We start from the raw sequence: 16229 nt of genomic DNA on the forward strand, positions 1-16229 counted from the left end.
GTAAATAAAAATACTAATTTGTGCTCTAGTGTAATTTTTAATGCTTTTTTATTTTTAATTTTTTATATTTTTTTTAATGGAAAATTTTTGTTAATTTTATTTTAAAGTTAAAAAGATAACAGATGTATAAAATTATATTGTAACACAAAATGAAAAAATCTGATTTTCTAATTTGTTTCACAATACAATTTTTACTTAACTAAAAATTTATAATTTTTTTAGTATTTAAAATTTTCCTAATTTATGAAGATTTTTTAATTTTGAAAAACTGTAAGTTCTATTATGAATATGTTTTACTTTTTTTTAGTTTTATCAAGTTTATTTGTTTTTATTTCAAATTAAAATATTAAATTAATAAAAAGAAATAATAATTTTTGTTTTAAAAAAAAATTTATAATTTTACTTCCTTTAATTTTTTTGCAAATTTTTTCCATGATTGAAAAATTATACATAAAATTTATGAAAGCATATAATTTTTTTAAGAGACAGTTTTTTGTATTTTTTTTTTTAATTTGGATATTAAATTTTTTTTTATTTCAAAATTTTACAGTAATAAAAAATATAAAATTTTTTATAGTTTATTACCAATTTTTTTTTATTTTATGTTATTTTTAAATAAAAAAAATTGTTAACATCCAAATTAAAAAAAAATACAAAAAATTTGTCTCTTAAAAAATTATATGCTTTCATAAATTTTATGTAGAAAAGTAAAATTATAATTTTTTTTTTTATTTTTTGTAACTCTTAAATAAAAAAAATTGTAAAAGAAACAATAAAAATATTCATAAGTAAATTTTCTTTTGTATTTTTTAATTAAAAAAAATGTTTAATAGAAAAAAACTATAAAATATTAAAAAAAGTATTCATTCTTTATATTTTTTTCTTAAAAATTTCACAATGATTTTTGATTTTAATTTAAAACTGTGGATAGAAATAATAATTTTTTTGACGTAAAATTTATACAAAATTAGAAGAAATATAATTTATATGTGTCTTTTATTAAAAATATAGTTTTTAATATTTTTTAATTTTTTTTTTATTTTCTGTATAGATATATACATATAGGTATACATTTAGTTTAAAAATATAAAATGAAAATTTAAATTTGAATATATTATAATTTTTATAGTTTTTTTTATTTATTATAATTTTATACAATTTTTCTTTGCATTAAAATTTTGCTGGTGAATGCGGTCACACATTTAATTGTTGTTTTTTTTTTGTCAATAATCGGAATTTTTACATACTTAACAATATAGGCAGTTATATAAAACCTTAAGAGTTTTTGAAATTTGAATTTATTTTTTGTATTTCAAATCAAAAAAAATTCTAAAATTATTTTTCTTTTGCATTTTCAAGGCACAAAATTCCAAAATTACTTTATTCTTAACTACCGCATTAATGTTATTTATTCTTAATTATTTACCGTTTTCCACTTGACACACCTTGCCGTACAAATCAACATGCTTTTCTGTATGCACATATATATTTACTTTAAGCTGACTTCTTCCAAGTCACCGCCTAAGCTTAAACTCCCTCTTCTATCTAGCCGGAACTTTATCAGCGTCATTTGTACGATTGTTACAATCAATTTAAGCTTTGTTGTTGTGGCGGTTGTTAATTACAAAAGCAATTACTCTTAGTTACACACACATACACCCGCCCGCGATCACACTCGCCTACTCATACTTACACACATATACACACGTTAATTACTTAGTTGCTCTTACCAAGAAGTGGAAATTACAAGTAACTACAAAAACAATAAACAGTGAAGCTGTGAATAATTTAAGTTTAGTTATGCATATCTTAAGTTTGCCGTTAAGCTCCGCAGCATAATGCATTGCACTGTATTTAAGCGAAACCCAATAATTTGAAGAGAAACAAAGCTTTGTAATATGTTATGTATGTTTGTGTGTGTGTGCGCACTCATTTTCGAATTCGCATTAATTTGCTACTTTAATTCAATGAGCCCATTGTTTTATGATTGGAAATATATCTACACGCTTACATACATACATACATGTATGGCATATGATTTATATATTTCAAGCGTGCGTTAATGGTATATTAATGATTACACAATAATCAAAATAATTAAAATGTAATTTTATATTTGTAATTTGTAATTTTAATCTATTCCTAATTGTAATCGTATTTGTATTTCTCTATTTAATTAACGCTTATATTTCTGTACGATTTCTTCAAGTAAAATGAAGAAAAATAAATTTATACATTTATAATTACATACAAGAATAATCATTGCAAAACAATTTCATCCAAACACTCATATATATTGACATACATATATGTAAGCTGTAAAATGTTTCCTACACACTTTTTTACTTCATAATAATTTCATTTAATTATAAATAAATCAAATAATTATTCTCTATAAAAAATGTAATACTTTGTTTCATTTGGCTTGGCTGTAATTAACAAGCCTAGGTATTATTTAGACTCCTATTGAATAGATAGAAAATAATCGAAGTTTTGCACTACGACCTATGCTCTATTGTGCCCTATCCTATATCACATATGATCACAAATGTCCAGCACTCTGAATAATTCCAGGAACTTGGTGGGCGCGATTGAGGCAATGTGATCGCTGTTCATGTAGATGGATTCTGGAGCATTAAGCCTGTTTCTACAAATTGTTGGACAGTCTAGAATCAGGTGCTTTGGAGTTTCCTGTTCCATGATCCAAAACAAGCAGTTTGCGCAAGAGACTAAGCCCAGTGTTTCTTGAGACAGCAGTGGCCAATGTAGAGCGCGACAGGGACACGGAATTGGGCTCAGAGGAGGTTGGTCATATCTCTAAATTTTTTCTTATAGCGATTCGACTTTAGAAGCAGAGATTGCTTTTAGTGCTGCTTGACTATCGCTGAGTATAGCGATTCGCTGGTTGCAATAGCTGCGATGGAAATTGATTTCTGCACAAGGACTTATAGTATAATAAAGACTTCTGCTTGAAAGATGCTCTGAAAATATTTCATTGGTATGGATCGTTTGGTATGTGGTCCGGAAATGCCTGCTCTAGTACCTGTGTTTTTAAGATGACAATGTACCACTGGTTAGTGCTACCCCTAAGTGGTAGGTCGAGCGTGAAATCATTTCATTTCGCCTTACTGCCGTGTGAAACTCTAAACTTCTTTGTGAAGATGTCCCTTTGAAGACGGAACAGTGGTCTCTTGGAAGAAGGAACAGTGGTGTGTCTTCCCCTAGGGCCTTTATTTGTTTTGACGTCATTATCTTCCCTTCGCCAAAACCTTGCAGCTTTGATAGTTGAAAATCTACCGAAGACTGCGTTGCCTTCGATGCTAATCGCTCCATAAGCGAAAATAGGCCTTATGATCATGGTACACAACCTCCAGATGATACTTGGCTTGCAGCCCCAAGATCAGGAATTTGATTTTTTAGCCATCTCCAACTCCCTGGCACAAAAGTGTTAAGGGCCTTAAGCCCGGAAAAGATCTTCGCTTTTTAAAAGGAATGACGTTTGTTTTCGACGGGTTGATATTTAAGCACATTATGACCGAATCTAATTGTTTGTGAGCAACTCAAAGAGCTCATCTACTACTAGGCTCCATATTAGGGGGATATAAATCCACCACCTTGTACTACCAAGACGAATCTCACTCTCCCCCACAGTAGTTTCAGTTACGCAGGTTGCGCAGTACAGCCTCTATCCATCTGGATACTGGAGCCGTCACATTCCTCTTCTCCACTGCCTTGATGACACTTATGTACGTGGGATGCATTATCAAAAGCACCTTTGATGCCAAGAAATGCGCATATCAGCACTTCGCCATTTTCCAGCGAATTCCCTATTGCAGCCGGTAAATAACAGTGTTAGTGAATCTGCCTGCTTTAAGCTTCTACGAGTATTATGCTGTTCAATCCAACTGCATTTGGGTTTAAGTTTTGTAATTCGGTATTATCGACATCAACTCAACCCGACAAAAATAATTTCGATATAAGTGTTGTCAACAAACTTCAAATTTTTGTAGTATTACAGTTTTCAACTCCGTGTTAGTGAGTTGGACTAGCTTATCAAACAATTTCAACTGCTACCCAGCAGTTGTAGTTGAGTTGTATTGGAACATTTTCTAAGCTTTCAAGATATGCAAAAAAAAAAAACGATTTTTTCAAAATCCTACACAAGAATACCCCTTTAAAGTATTAATATAAAATGAAAAATTGGTAAAAAAAAAACTATTTTATTTATAACCTTAAACTATTATAATCAGTTATTTCATACAAATACCCAAAAAGGTGAAACAATTGTTGACCCTCTAGAGAAAAATCCTGGAGCTGGACGAGGCAAGATACAACTGGAAAACATGAAAATAAAATATAATAAATAATTAAGGCAGTGATTCGAACATAAAGATTGATACAATCAATTATTTCTAAGAATTTATTTTCTTTCAAGGCTCAAAAGTAGCCTTTACTACTACACTGTGGCAATTAAGCAATCAGCTTAGACTTGCTTTCACTGACTTCTTGAGACTTCTTCGCTTTACGACGAAACACACCATTAAATCATACGAGAGGCGCGCCACTCATACGGCATGGATTGCTGCAGACTATTTTAATAAGCACATAAAACCCTTTCGGATTACCCAGTCAAGCGGTATGCATAATTAATGGCATGACGTTATTACAGCACAATTTTACAAGAAACTAGTCGATCAATAAATATTAATTGTCAGGCAGCTTGTCATTTACAATGTACTTTTACGGTGGCGATCGCCACAGACAACTGAGTAAGACGGCAATTAGTGAGAGCCGCAGTAGAAGCGTAGTAGCGAAAATACTAAATTTACATATGTACATTGCAGTACGAAGATGCTGTGGTCGCATTTTGCTACTGATAGAGTCGCGTACTTGAGGTTTTCATCTATTTCGTTGAGTTGCACGATAATAAATCTATTGACTACTGATGACTTTCGATTTTTCATCCAATTTTTTTTTTAATTTCCATACCATATACCGAAGTGAATTATTAATGACTCGGTTTTGCCATTAAAGTGCAACAATAATAGTTGTGATGTAGAAGTGGTTACTTCAACCTATGAATATACATATATAAATATGTATATATATAGCTATAAATTATTAAGGTTATAATAATAATTTTTATACTCTTGCAAAATGTTGATACAGAGTATAATAGTTTTTTTTCACTTAACGGTTGCTTGTATCACCTAAAACTAAGCGAGATAGATACAGGGTTATTTATACATACATATACATATATATATATTATCAAGATAATGATACAGCGTGTTTTTCTAATAACGGTGCATGTTTGTGCTTAGGATGAAAAAATCTGAAGATAAAAATTGCCCCAGGCTCCATATGTCTAACAAGCCTTATATACTTGAAGGTGCTTCTCCTGATTTAATCCTTGCAAGTTGCAAGAGTACAAAATATTCGGCTGCAACCGAACTTTGCCCCTCCTTACCAACTTTTCTATTTATATACATATGTGCCTATATGTCTATATGGGTACTCTTTGGGTGAATATTGCTTCTGCTGACGTTGAATGCCACACAGAGCAATCATTATATAGGCTCTTTATAGGTTATCTCAAAACGCCGTACTAAACATTATCGACACCAGAGACCATGGAATAGTCGAAACAATACAATTCACCTGCATAACTGCTGAACTTGTCAATGTTATCAAGTGAAACAATACAATGACATCAAAGACACCTGCGATTGTTTTATCCTCCTCCAAGTAGTCCATGTACATTATATCTTTTAAATCTCAGAAAACTAGAGCCGTCCTTTTCGATCGATAGCACAGTCTTCATCTTCTTTCCAGCAGTCAAGTCTTCACAACTTATTTTGGGGTTTCATACAGTCGCATAAAGTTATAAGTTGTAACGAACCGAAAACATAGCGTTAAAATTTGTAATTCCAACAACAATTTTTTTAAACAATTGTAAAAATTATGATTTATGCTTTTATTTTACGATGCGTTATGACAAGATGTGAGTCCCCTAATTATAAAGCAATTTTAAACCTTAGCTATTGAAATTTTTGTTACTGTTTCTCTTACGTTTCATGACTTGGCCAATTCCGAAAGTACACGGATTCCGCACCTCTCGCCAGTTGGTCGTAAGAAGTGCAATCGCTAATTTATTATTATCATAAGGTAAAAGTAGACAACTCGACGAATCTGAAGTGACTTCTCATCGAGAATTCCTGCCTCAGTATCGCATTTTCTTGGATTTTCAATCATGAAGAAGTCACTCGCCGAGCAAAAATTTTAGTCAAATAAGCAGGTCGCTGCCATGAACTCTACATTGCGGACATCCAGCAAACATATTTTTCAGATGGGTTAAAGAAGTGAGAACATCAATGGGTTGGACTAACGAGCTAAAATAATCATAATAATTATGATAAGCACTTATCTGACCGTCCTGGTGGACGAACTTTTTCTCTTATCATCTTTCTGATTTGACTCCGTTAGACTTCGTTTGATGTCGATCTATAGTACGGTGTAGTGAAAATTCGAACACAACTGAATTGAAATCGAAAATGTTCCTTATTATTTTTTACATTACGTATGTAGCTAGCCTTTTATACCATATAAAAAACGGAGAACCCTTCGCTTTGCAGAGCTTCGTGCGCGAACATCTTTTGTTGGGTTCGACTCATCTTGAAACACCCATATATTCGACTGATCTTTACTATCATACGCGAGAATCCACGTTTCTCATTATTTCATAGACGTGTTTCGAAGCACAGCTATTGTATTTTTTAATATTTCTCCAACCAATCGACACGAGCCTGTTTCTGAGCGATCAAAAAATTATGTGGGATCCAACGTGAAAATTAATTTTTACAGTTAAATGCTTATGCAGTATAGAATCTATGCTGGTCCCATTAATGCCTACAGTTGCCTCTATCTCACGGTAGATTACATGACGATTTGTCAATATTAGTTTTTGAGGCTAGAATCTATTTAATTCGACTAAGCTTTACAAGAAAAGGTGTTACCATATTAAGACCTACATAAGACTCGTTGGTAAACACATTTTGACTCTTCAACTGACTACGGCTCAATATACAATGTATATTATGTTGATACAATATGTAAATGATCAAGAGATCCACAGATTCTAATGCAGCTTTGACATTTTTTAGTACAAATACCTAGTCTTCACTCTGTCAATACTTCTGCGTATCTTATTCGCTTTAAAATAAATACATATGTACATAATCACAACTTTTTTTGCACCTACATATCGTTAAACTTCTTTCGAATTTGCAGAAATATTTCGCAATTTATTTACTCGCTAAACTCATTTGTTTTGTATTTTCTACGCCGATGCTTACCAGCATTGCTGTTGTTGTTATTCGATTGGATTTCAACATTGTACATAAATTTGAAAACATTTTCTTGATGGTCGGTCAGCGATCTCGGCGTGTTTACGCATACCGCAGCACACCTCCGTCCAGTTATTCGGTTTATTTATATGCTCCGATCAAATTCGCACTGCAAGGGATATGCGCACACTCCGTAGTGCACTGCAGTTGGTGGTGGCGAGCTACTGAAATATTAATAGCGGAAATTTCTTGATTTTCATAATATATAGTATTTACGGGTATTGTTTACTACTCCAGCATACAAATACATACATACATACATATTCTAATGAGGCTATGAAGGCTTTTTGTGACGACGGTCATGCAACGGTTACTGCCCCGTAATCCTAATGGGTGGACGTATTTGTGGGTGTTAGTACTCGTAGTGTTATTGCTGGACTTAAATTTGTAAATATTTATATAATATTGATATCAGCTTGATCAGCATTTGGTTTGTTTTATTTTAAAGCATAAAGATGAGGGAGTTGGCAAGGATTCTGAAAACTGGATTAGTTCTTTTACTGCAGTATATAAGCATATTAACAGATCAGTGGTACTCCAGTATCAATGAAAAAGTACGACAAAGCATTGTATATAACAAATATATTATATCAACTGATCAAATGACAACTTCAACTCAACTGGATGACCGAATCGAAAGTATTTTTTATTATCTTGGTCTGCAGTTTGATCTTCATACATACATAATTATGTACATAAGTATATGGCAATTAGTGCGCGGTTTGTTTACGACGTGAAAAGTTTTCAAACGATTTTTACCATGGAAAACACAAGTCTGGTTGAATTTTTTTGTTTTCATTAGATTTACGGTTTGATCTTCATACATACATATGTACATGTTTTCATTAGAACTACGGTTACGGATTCGTTGAAAATGTTACAGAAGTGTTTTTGGAAGTCAATTTTATCATAAAGCGTTCAGTAAAAATTGTAAAGTCATCGAAAACTTGTCTCACGCGAGTTGCTTATCCACCTCCGTTAATGCCATAAATAGCGAGTTAAAGAAATATTGCTTGGAAATAGTCGTACTGGCATTAGAGAGATAACCGAGAGAGATAAAGACGTCGAGTAAAGGTCGCAAACAAAAGGAGATGGCAACGTAACTGTACCCAGTCACAGCGGAATCGTCGGAAATTGCAAAGCCAATGAGCTTGCACCCGTTATAAAAATTCTTACGATTGGAAGCTAGTCGATTATCCAATGTTTTTTTGCGTATCTGGCGTTGCACCTTTGACGTCTGGACCTTTAGACCTTCAGTGAGCTCATCCAGGGCTAGTCAACAACCAGAACTTGTGTCCCTGCGAGATCCTTCTGGCCCACAGCAAACGCTTCGTCAGTCTATCAGGATCTGGTGATAGACTTTAAGGAGTTAATGGTAAACACAAACGACGAATATATTGGGTTGTCGAAAAAGTCTTTTTGTATTTCTAATCAAATTTCAACTTATTTTTTTTATATTTATACTAATAAATAAATAAATAAATATTCACCATTTCTGTCGACCACTTTTTGCTATAGATATTATTTCATCAGTGTAAATCAAAAATTCGGAATTTCCAGAACGGAAGCAAGTGAACCATTGTTGTACTACACGTACTGATACAGCATCGTCTCCGTAAACTTCCCAAATTTCATTGGTGGCTTGCGTGAAATTCTTCCCTTTTTTATACAAAAATTTCAAAATACAGCGAATTTCTTCATTATTTTCACTACATAAATTTTAAATAGCTGTATTTTTTCAACTTTTTTGGTGTTAAATGAAGCTTAAAATCTCACTTTTCTAACACTATTTGGTATGATACAAAGTGATTGGTAGCACTGGAAATATACGACTGCAACGACTTATATTGACGAAATACGAAAACCCTTTTTGACTCCCAATATGTCCAAGTGAGATCCATCGATTTTGAGTCTAACCTAACGTAACTAAAAATATTTCAAGCTTCAAACCCATCATTACAGGTTGCAAAACGTGGACTTTTTAATATGACAACTAAACTGTCCATCCAAAAATTCCAAAACGATTCGAAACTGAAAAAAAACGAAAATCTCTGAAGGCGCTGAAGGTCATCTCAGCTGAAGTTTATAACAAGTGTATAGAAAATTGGATTAAAATACTTGAAAATATGGTCAGTCCGGTTCATATTTGATCATATAGCACATTTAACCTCCTTTAATTTTAGTAAGCGAGACTAAATATTTCTTCTCATTTTGCTAGTTCATAACCATAAAGTCGTACATTTGGCCAATTATGTTGCAATTACATCTTGTCAGTTCAATGGTCGGAACCTCATTGTAATAAAGAGTCTAGCTATATCAAACAGTGGGTCCCTACTTCACTGTATATCAAAGAGAACTGTGGAGTTGGGAAGAACCAGTGGAGTAGGGATCAAAGAACTACACATATACAAAGTATTCCTAAAGTACTTAGATGCAAAGAAATATGAAAATATCGACATTTTAATATTCTTTAATAAACCGGATTGCTCTTTTGAAAATAAAAAACTGAGTGAATTTTATTTAAATGTATTGAAACTTTTCTTTGAAGAATGATATCTACGTCCATAACTTAGTTCAAGCACGTTAGAATGCCTTAAAAAATGGTCGAAAATAAGGCAAACCTTTGAATTTTCTATCAAGTTTTTGAGAACGATTTCAAATAAAACCAGAAATATTGTGCAAATATCATCCCAGTTTAATTCTGAATAAAATCACAGAAACAAAATCAACTTGTACAACCCTTGAGCCTCATCCATAAATGTTAGTAATTACTTAATTTAGTTTAGCCAAAAATTAACAAAGACTTTTATGTACAAGGAGTGTTCCAAAGTAAACCGGACTTTTTGAATCTAACGCCCCTGGTGACGCCATCTATATGTCGACTCGTGCGTTAGAATCTGCTATCTTTATCGCTTGTCCAGTGAGAATTTCATGACATTTCATGGATATGAAGTGAAGTTATGTTTGTGTTATCGGTACCGAAAATGAGCTTCGAACAAAGAGCCAACATTAAATTTTGTTTTAAAATTAGTACAACTTTTACCTAAACGTTTTAATTGATGAAACAAGTTTATGGCGATGATTGCCTATACCGTAGCAGAGTGCACGAGTGGTGGCAACGTTTTCAAAGTGGTTGTGAGGACATAACTGACGATCAGCATGTGGGCCAATCAAAATTCGTGATCACCGGAAATTATGCGTGAATTCATCAAAAATCAGACGAAATCATCATTGAAATTCATAGAAATGGAATTGAACATCTCCAAAATATCGATTTATCGCGTTTTGACCGAACATTTGGGCTTACGAAAGGTGTGTGCACGGTTTGTTCCGTACAAATTCACTGACAAACACAAATTGCTCAGAATCCAACATTCGAAGGACGACTATTTGTCCAAAAATCACATTTTAATCATTAACTACTCCCCGTATTCACCTGATATGGCACCGTGCAACTTCTTCCGTTTCGGAGAAATGCATTTGCCCTTGAAAAGAAAGCGTTATGCAGACGTAGAGGCCATTCAAAAGGCTTGCACCGGCCAGCGAGCTAAAACACTCGTTCGACATGCTTCTGGACCGTGCAAAAAGCTGTATTGAAGCAGAAGGAGACTATTTTGAATAAAATAAATTGATTTAGCCGAAAAATCCATTTGTTCTGTTTTTTTAAAAGTCCTGTTTACTTTGGAACGCATCTTGTATGATTGAATAGTTATTAGAAGCATCTCGAGGCAAACTTTATTGCAGAATAATGGAAGTAATGCATTTTCTTATTCAAATAAAAACATAAAGGGGATATAAATACAAAATGGCATACAAACTCTAGAAATGACTTCTCTACACTAACACTTTTCTTCTAAATATAAAAATAATATAACGAAACCGCTCAAGATTTAATATACTTATTGGCAATGTAATAAATATTTATCGATCTTGAATAAGCAAAATGTCTATGGAAAAAGTAACCGATCGATTTCATAAATATTTTCAAAGATCGATTTGTGATAAAATAGAAAACTGAAATAATTTAGAATATTTAGATATTGCTAGATTACTAACATTGCTGGAAAAATAAACAACTGACGCTGAGTGAACGCAAAATTATTGTTTAAAATTATTGAAGACTTCATTTACAAACAGACTTTGCTAATAAACAAATAGTATAGATAGTAAGCATACAAGTTCTTCAAGCGACGGACTCAGACATACGAGTGCGCGCATACCAAAGCCCACTTAACCAAACTGAACTTAACACCCTCAGTGCATGAGAAAGCGTCCGGACCGACCAGAGAGCGCAATATGTATTGCCAGCGTGTAAAATATGGAACCCGCTTAGAAAAACCGGATCGGACGACCGCCAAAAAGCTCTCCAACCAGCAATGAACTCGTCTAGCTGTGGCTAGAAGTAGCTGAACGCACACCCGGAACCAGGCACTAGATCACACCCGGGCGCAGCGAAGGCAATAAGTAGTACTTGAGTGAAATAACTGTCGAGTCAGTTGCCAGAAGCCGGGGTCTCTCGGGGGCAAAGGGTTGCGCTTTCTAAAATGCAATAGTGCAACGGCTCAGATAACGAACTAGTGAGAGAGCAATGAAGCGATAATTGTATACTAACAGCAAAATTGAATAATTTCACACGCACACACGTAAAAATGTGTGGTTGTAGTGAGGCGAAATGCATTACAAGACTTTAAAGGCAAGAAAGCTTTGGCACACACACACACATGCAAACAACATTTATGGCAGTGTGTGTGTGCTTACGTGTACGTATACTATTAAGTAATCTAGGTAAGTTCGTCATATGTAATATTTATTACATTCACTCGGCTCAATTCGAAATTGAGACGAGCACACGGCGTTGCGTCAACGCAAATGTTTACCTTCCCCGACACACACACACACGCGCTTACACATATAAATATTGTACCGTAGCGTATTGCCTGGGTCTGAGCGAATGAGTTGATCGCATGTTCGCCCGCTCGCATTCTGTGCGAAAGGGTAGATTGGCCCTCCAACTCGTGTGCAAGCGGTTTGGAATCGAGCTGACGCCGCCGATTGCTGGAGGTGAAAATCGAGATGACACCGCCACTAAAGTCGGCGAGCATTTTTTGTTTACGCTGTTATTTGCAAGTGTAGTGTTTCGCGAGCGATACGAAAATTATTCATACCTTTAAAATATGATCGGTGAGTATTTTCGTTGAATGTAGTAAAAGTGGAATGCTTGATATAAATGCAATTCAAGTTATTCTGGCCGGTGAGAGTTGTTGGTATTCATGTAAGATAATTAATAAAATAAACACAAAACTTCTGCAAATTTAATTGCACTTTTCTTGGAATTAATTTTAATTATACTTTCCTAAGTACTCAAAGTTAATAGATTTATAAGCAAAATGCTGATAGTTTTAAAACAACTTCATATAATTATCGATAGTCATCTTTTGTTCTACAACTTCTGTCAGCTATCTTTGAGTGCCGCTCTGTCGTCCAAGAATAGTTATCTAAATGGAATAAAAAGAAGAAAAAACCTTAACTTCGGTTGTGCAGAAGCACCAAAACGCTTCTTTGGTAAACATTTGATCTTCATTTTGACTTTGGCCAATGAGTTTGTATGACCGCTATATGCTATAGTGACTCGATCTGACTGACAGACAGACCGACATTACTACATCGCCTTAATCGCCTCTTAATGGCCTCAGAGCTAAGTTGAGTCTATCAAAAATCAAAAGCTATGAATAGACGTCTACGGGCTGACGAGCGAAAAAAGGGAGGCAGGCGAGCTTTAAAAAGTGGCAACGACAATGGGATGCTGCAGAAAAAGGAAGATGGACGCAGCCTGGATTGAGAGAAAACACAGGGAGGCAGATTTTTATCTGCTTGAGGGTGTACCTCCAAAGATTCGGCCACGTTGACGACACAAAATACTCATTTTGCAGCACGGCCGATATGCCGAGCATATCTTTTTCTCCTGCTCGAAATACGTACTGGATAGAACTATCATCAAACGAAAAAGAAACAAAAGAATGGCGCCGACAACGTTATAAGTTACATGCTGCAGTCAAAGCTGGTATTGGCGAAAACGAAAGTTTGGGCCGCAATAGCGATCCAAGTACTCAGAATGAGAGAACGGCTGCGGAGAAGCTTAAGGCCATTTGAATAATTCCGCTGGAAGTTTGTGAAGAGGCACTCTTGCCCAGATTGATCCGGCGAAGTAATGCCTAACGGCGGTGCCGTAGGTCTAAATACAAGCTACAGCAGCAGGAGCTAAGGGTTTAGTACGTAGGCGTACTGCTCCTTAAGTCCAGTAAAGTTAGATAATACTAATTGGGCGTGATTCCGAAAGAGGTACATCCTGATCGGGCAATATGAATCATGCAGAACTCCGAAACAAAAAAAAACATCGCTTCATCTCACGTTTTCTTCTAGGTATCGCAAACTTCTGGGCAAACTGAATAGACCGTTTGCAGGATAAGGAAAGTATACGATTAACTCAATAAAAAGGTATAAACGCTGGTCGTCGACCAACATTGGCTAAGCGCATGCAAGGTTCAGTGCTAAAATACAAGATGACAAGTGCGATCCGACTCGTTTCCACTCTGATGGGTGCGAGGTACGGGTATCCAATCTTGCTAGCTCATCGACTTTGCAAGTTTCAGCGATACATGATGCTATGTTTAGTAAGGACAGCCACGTCTTGACTAAATTGTGACAATCTCGGCGCTCTACTGTTAGAGTAAATGCTTACTTCTCTGAAAAAACCTGTACTCTGGAGCAGTAAATCTACTGCTGCCTTAAATCACACACGTCTACATAAAAAACAATTGTGAAGAAATTTGTTCCGAGCTGACTAGCGCATAGAAAGAGTCATCTCAACTTACATCTACCACATCGATTTATTTATGACGGGAGCGGAACTTGGTCCGACGCCTAATAAAATTTTAAACGGATGGAGGTAGCCTTGGCATCAACACATCAGGCACTTCTGCAGGTTGTCTATCTCCAATTACCACCACGACCACCAACTCAGGGTTCAAAACAAACCTTCTAATAGGCCAACTATGTCCGTGGCAATCCAATGATCAAAGAACCATGGGATTCTAAAGGCCATGAAGACTGCATTTAGCGTTACTACTCGCGGAGGTGTAACTGCTCAACATTCCTTTGTTATTCTAAGTTATGAAGAATTTGGTGAGAATTCATTATTATGCATTAAATTATTGGATCGTTACGTGAGGTTGTTTCCAAAATTTAAGCGTTTGTTTAAGAAGAAGACGTACCCTAGTATATTAAAAATAATTATTCATCTGGAACTATAACATCTTTAACCTTTCGGGTAATTTGTGGGCTCCATACAAAAAGAACTGCGCGGGCTTGCCGGCCAACAATGAAACTAGCCGATTTTTGAAAACCCCTTCTGATGTGAACAATATTCCATTGAGGACATTCTTCAGCGACCAGAACAAATGGTATTCTGAAGAGATAATATCTGGACTAAAAGGCGGGTGATACCAAACTTATGTGATCTCGCAACATAAGATCGATTATTGTCTTGAAGGAAAATTATTGCCTTGTGGGTAGTAGCAAGTTCTGTACGTTTTTCGGCATTCGCTGGTTTTAATTAGTTGACTTTTGGTCTCGGTAGCGTTCCTCATTCATATTGTCATCTGATTTCAGAAGCTCATAATACACCTCATGTATATTCGGCTTTGACTCCGATTTGGTTGACCAGGTTTGACATATGATATTTTGCGTTTTGGTTCGTCGTAATGGATCCATTTTTCAACACCAGTTACAATCCTATGCAAAACGCTACTAAATGAGCGTTCTGGCAGCATTTCATAGATGCAAATTTTAATCTCTTTTGGCTTCAATTCACTCACTACTTCCGGTCTCAGACCAAGTTGTGCGCTGGGTTAGGGACCCGGCACTTGAAATATACCCTCAATGAAAAGCCAGCTATAAGTGGTGTCTACGCCAATGAAGCAGAAATTGTGAGAATGAAATGCAATTGAACAGCTCATATATATTGCTGATGTAGAAAAACCAAGTCAGTATGGAGAATTGTGCCCAATTGGTGGTCAGCTAATAAGGAGAAAAAATAGTTTTTCGATTTGTTAACGTTTTAAAGAATTCTGAAACTTTTTTCAAAGTGCACGAGATCTGGAAATCACCAAATTCTATAAACTACCGAGAAAAGTGTATATGTTTGTCTACTAAATAAATACAAAAAACTACTGTCCCTTGTTTGATGAAGTCAAAAGTTTACGACACGCGCATCTCCAACAAAATGAAGTGTGTAAAAACTTAGATTAAAAACTGTTGAAAAACAAAAGCCACAAAATGATTTAGAAAATCGCTTTCGAAGCAGTTATTAGAGGCGCACGTGTAGACAGATCGCTTTCGAGATGAGATTTTCCGCACGCGCCGCTCAACAAATGCAATTCATAAACGTTTAAAGATGGAGCTTAAGATAACTTAGATCAGTGATAGTATACACGGTGTTCTTAACATTGATATTTTAATGTTTTAATATATTTTAAGTAACAGTGATATTATACAGGGTGCTCATATTATTGTTAATAATACTTTAATAGTATTTTAGTAATCAATAAGCTATATAATACTCAATACGGCAAGTTAAAATTAAGTTAAAGCATTCAAATTTCACTCGTGCCTATAAAGCAATATTGAGTAATTTCGTGCCACCTTGCGCTCAACTTGAAGTGATCTTTAAAAGTTATGACATTCTATGCTTTGAAAGTTTTTTGAACCAGATCGGTACTTTGTCTTAAATTGTTTTAAATTTTTTTTTTTGTAGCTTATGTCGAT

This window comes from Bactrocera tryoni, chromosome 5 (assembly GCF_016617805.1).
Source record: "Bactrocera tryoni isolate S06 chromosome 5, CSIRO_BtryS06_freeze2, whole genome shotgun sequence".
NCBI lineage: Eukaryota > Metazoa > Arthropoda > Insecta > Diptera > Tephritidae > Bactrocera > Bactrocera tryoni.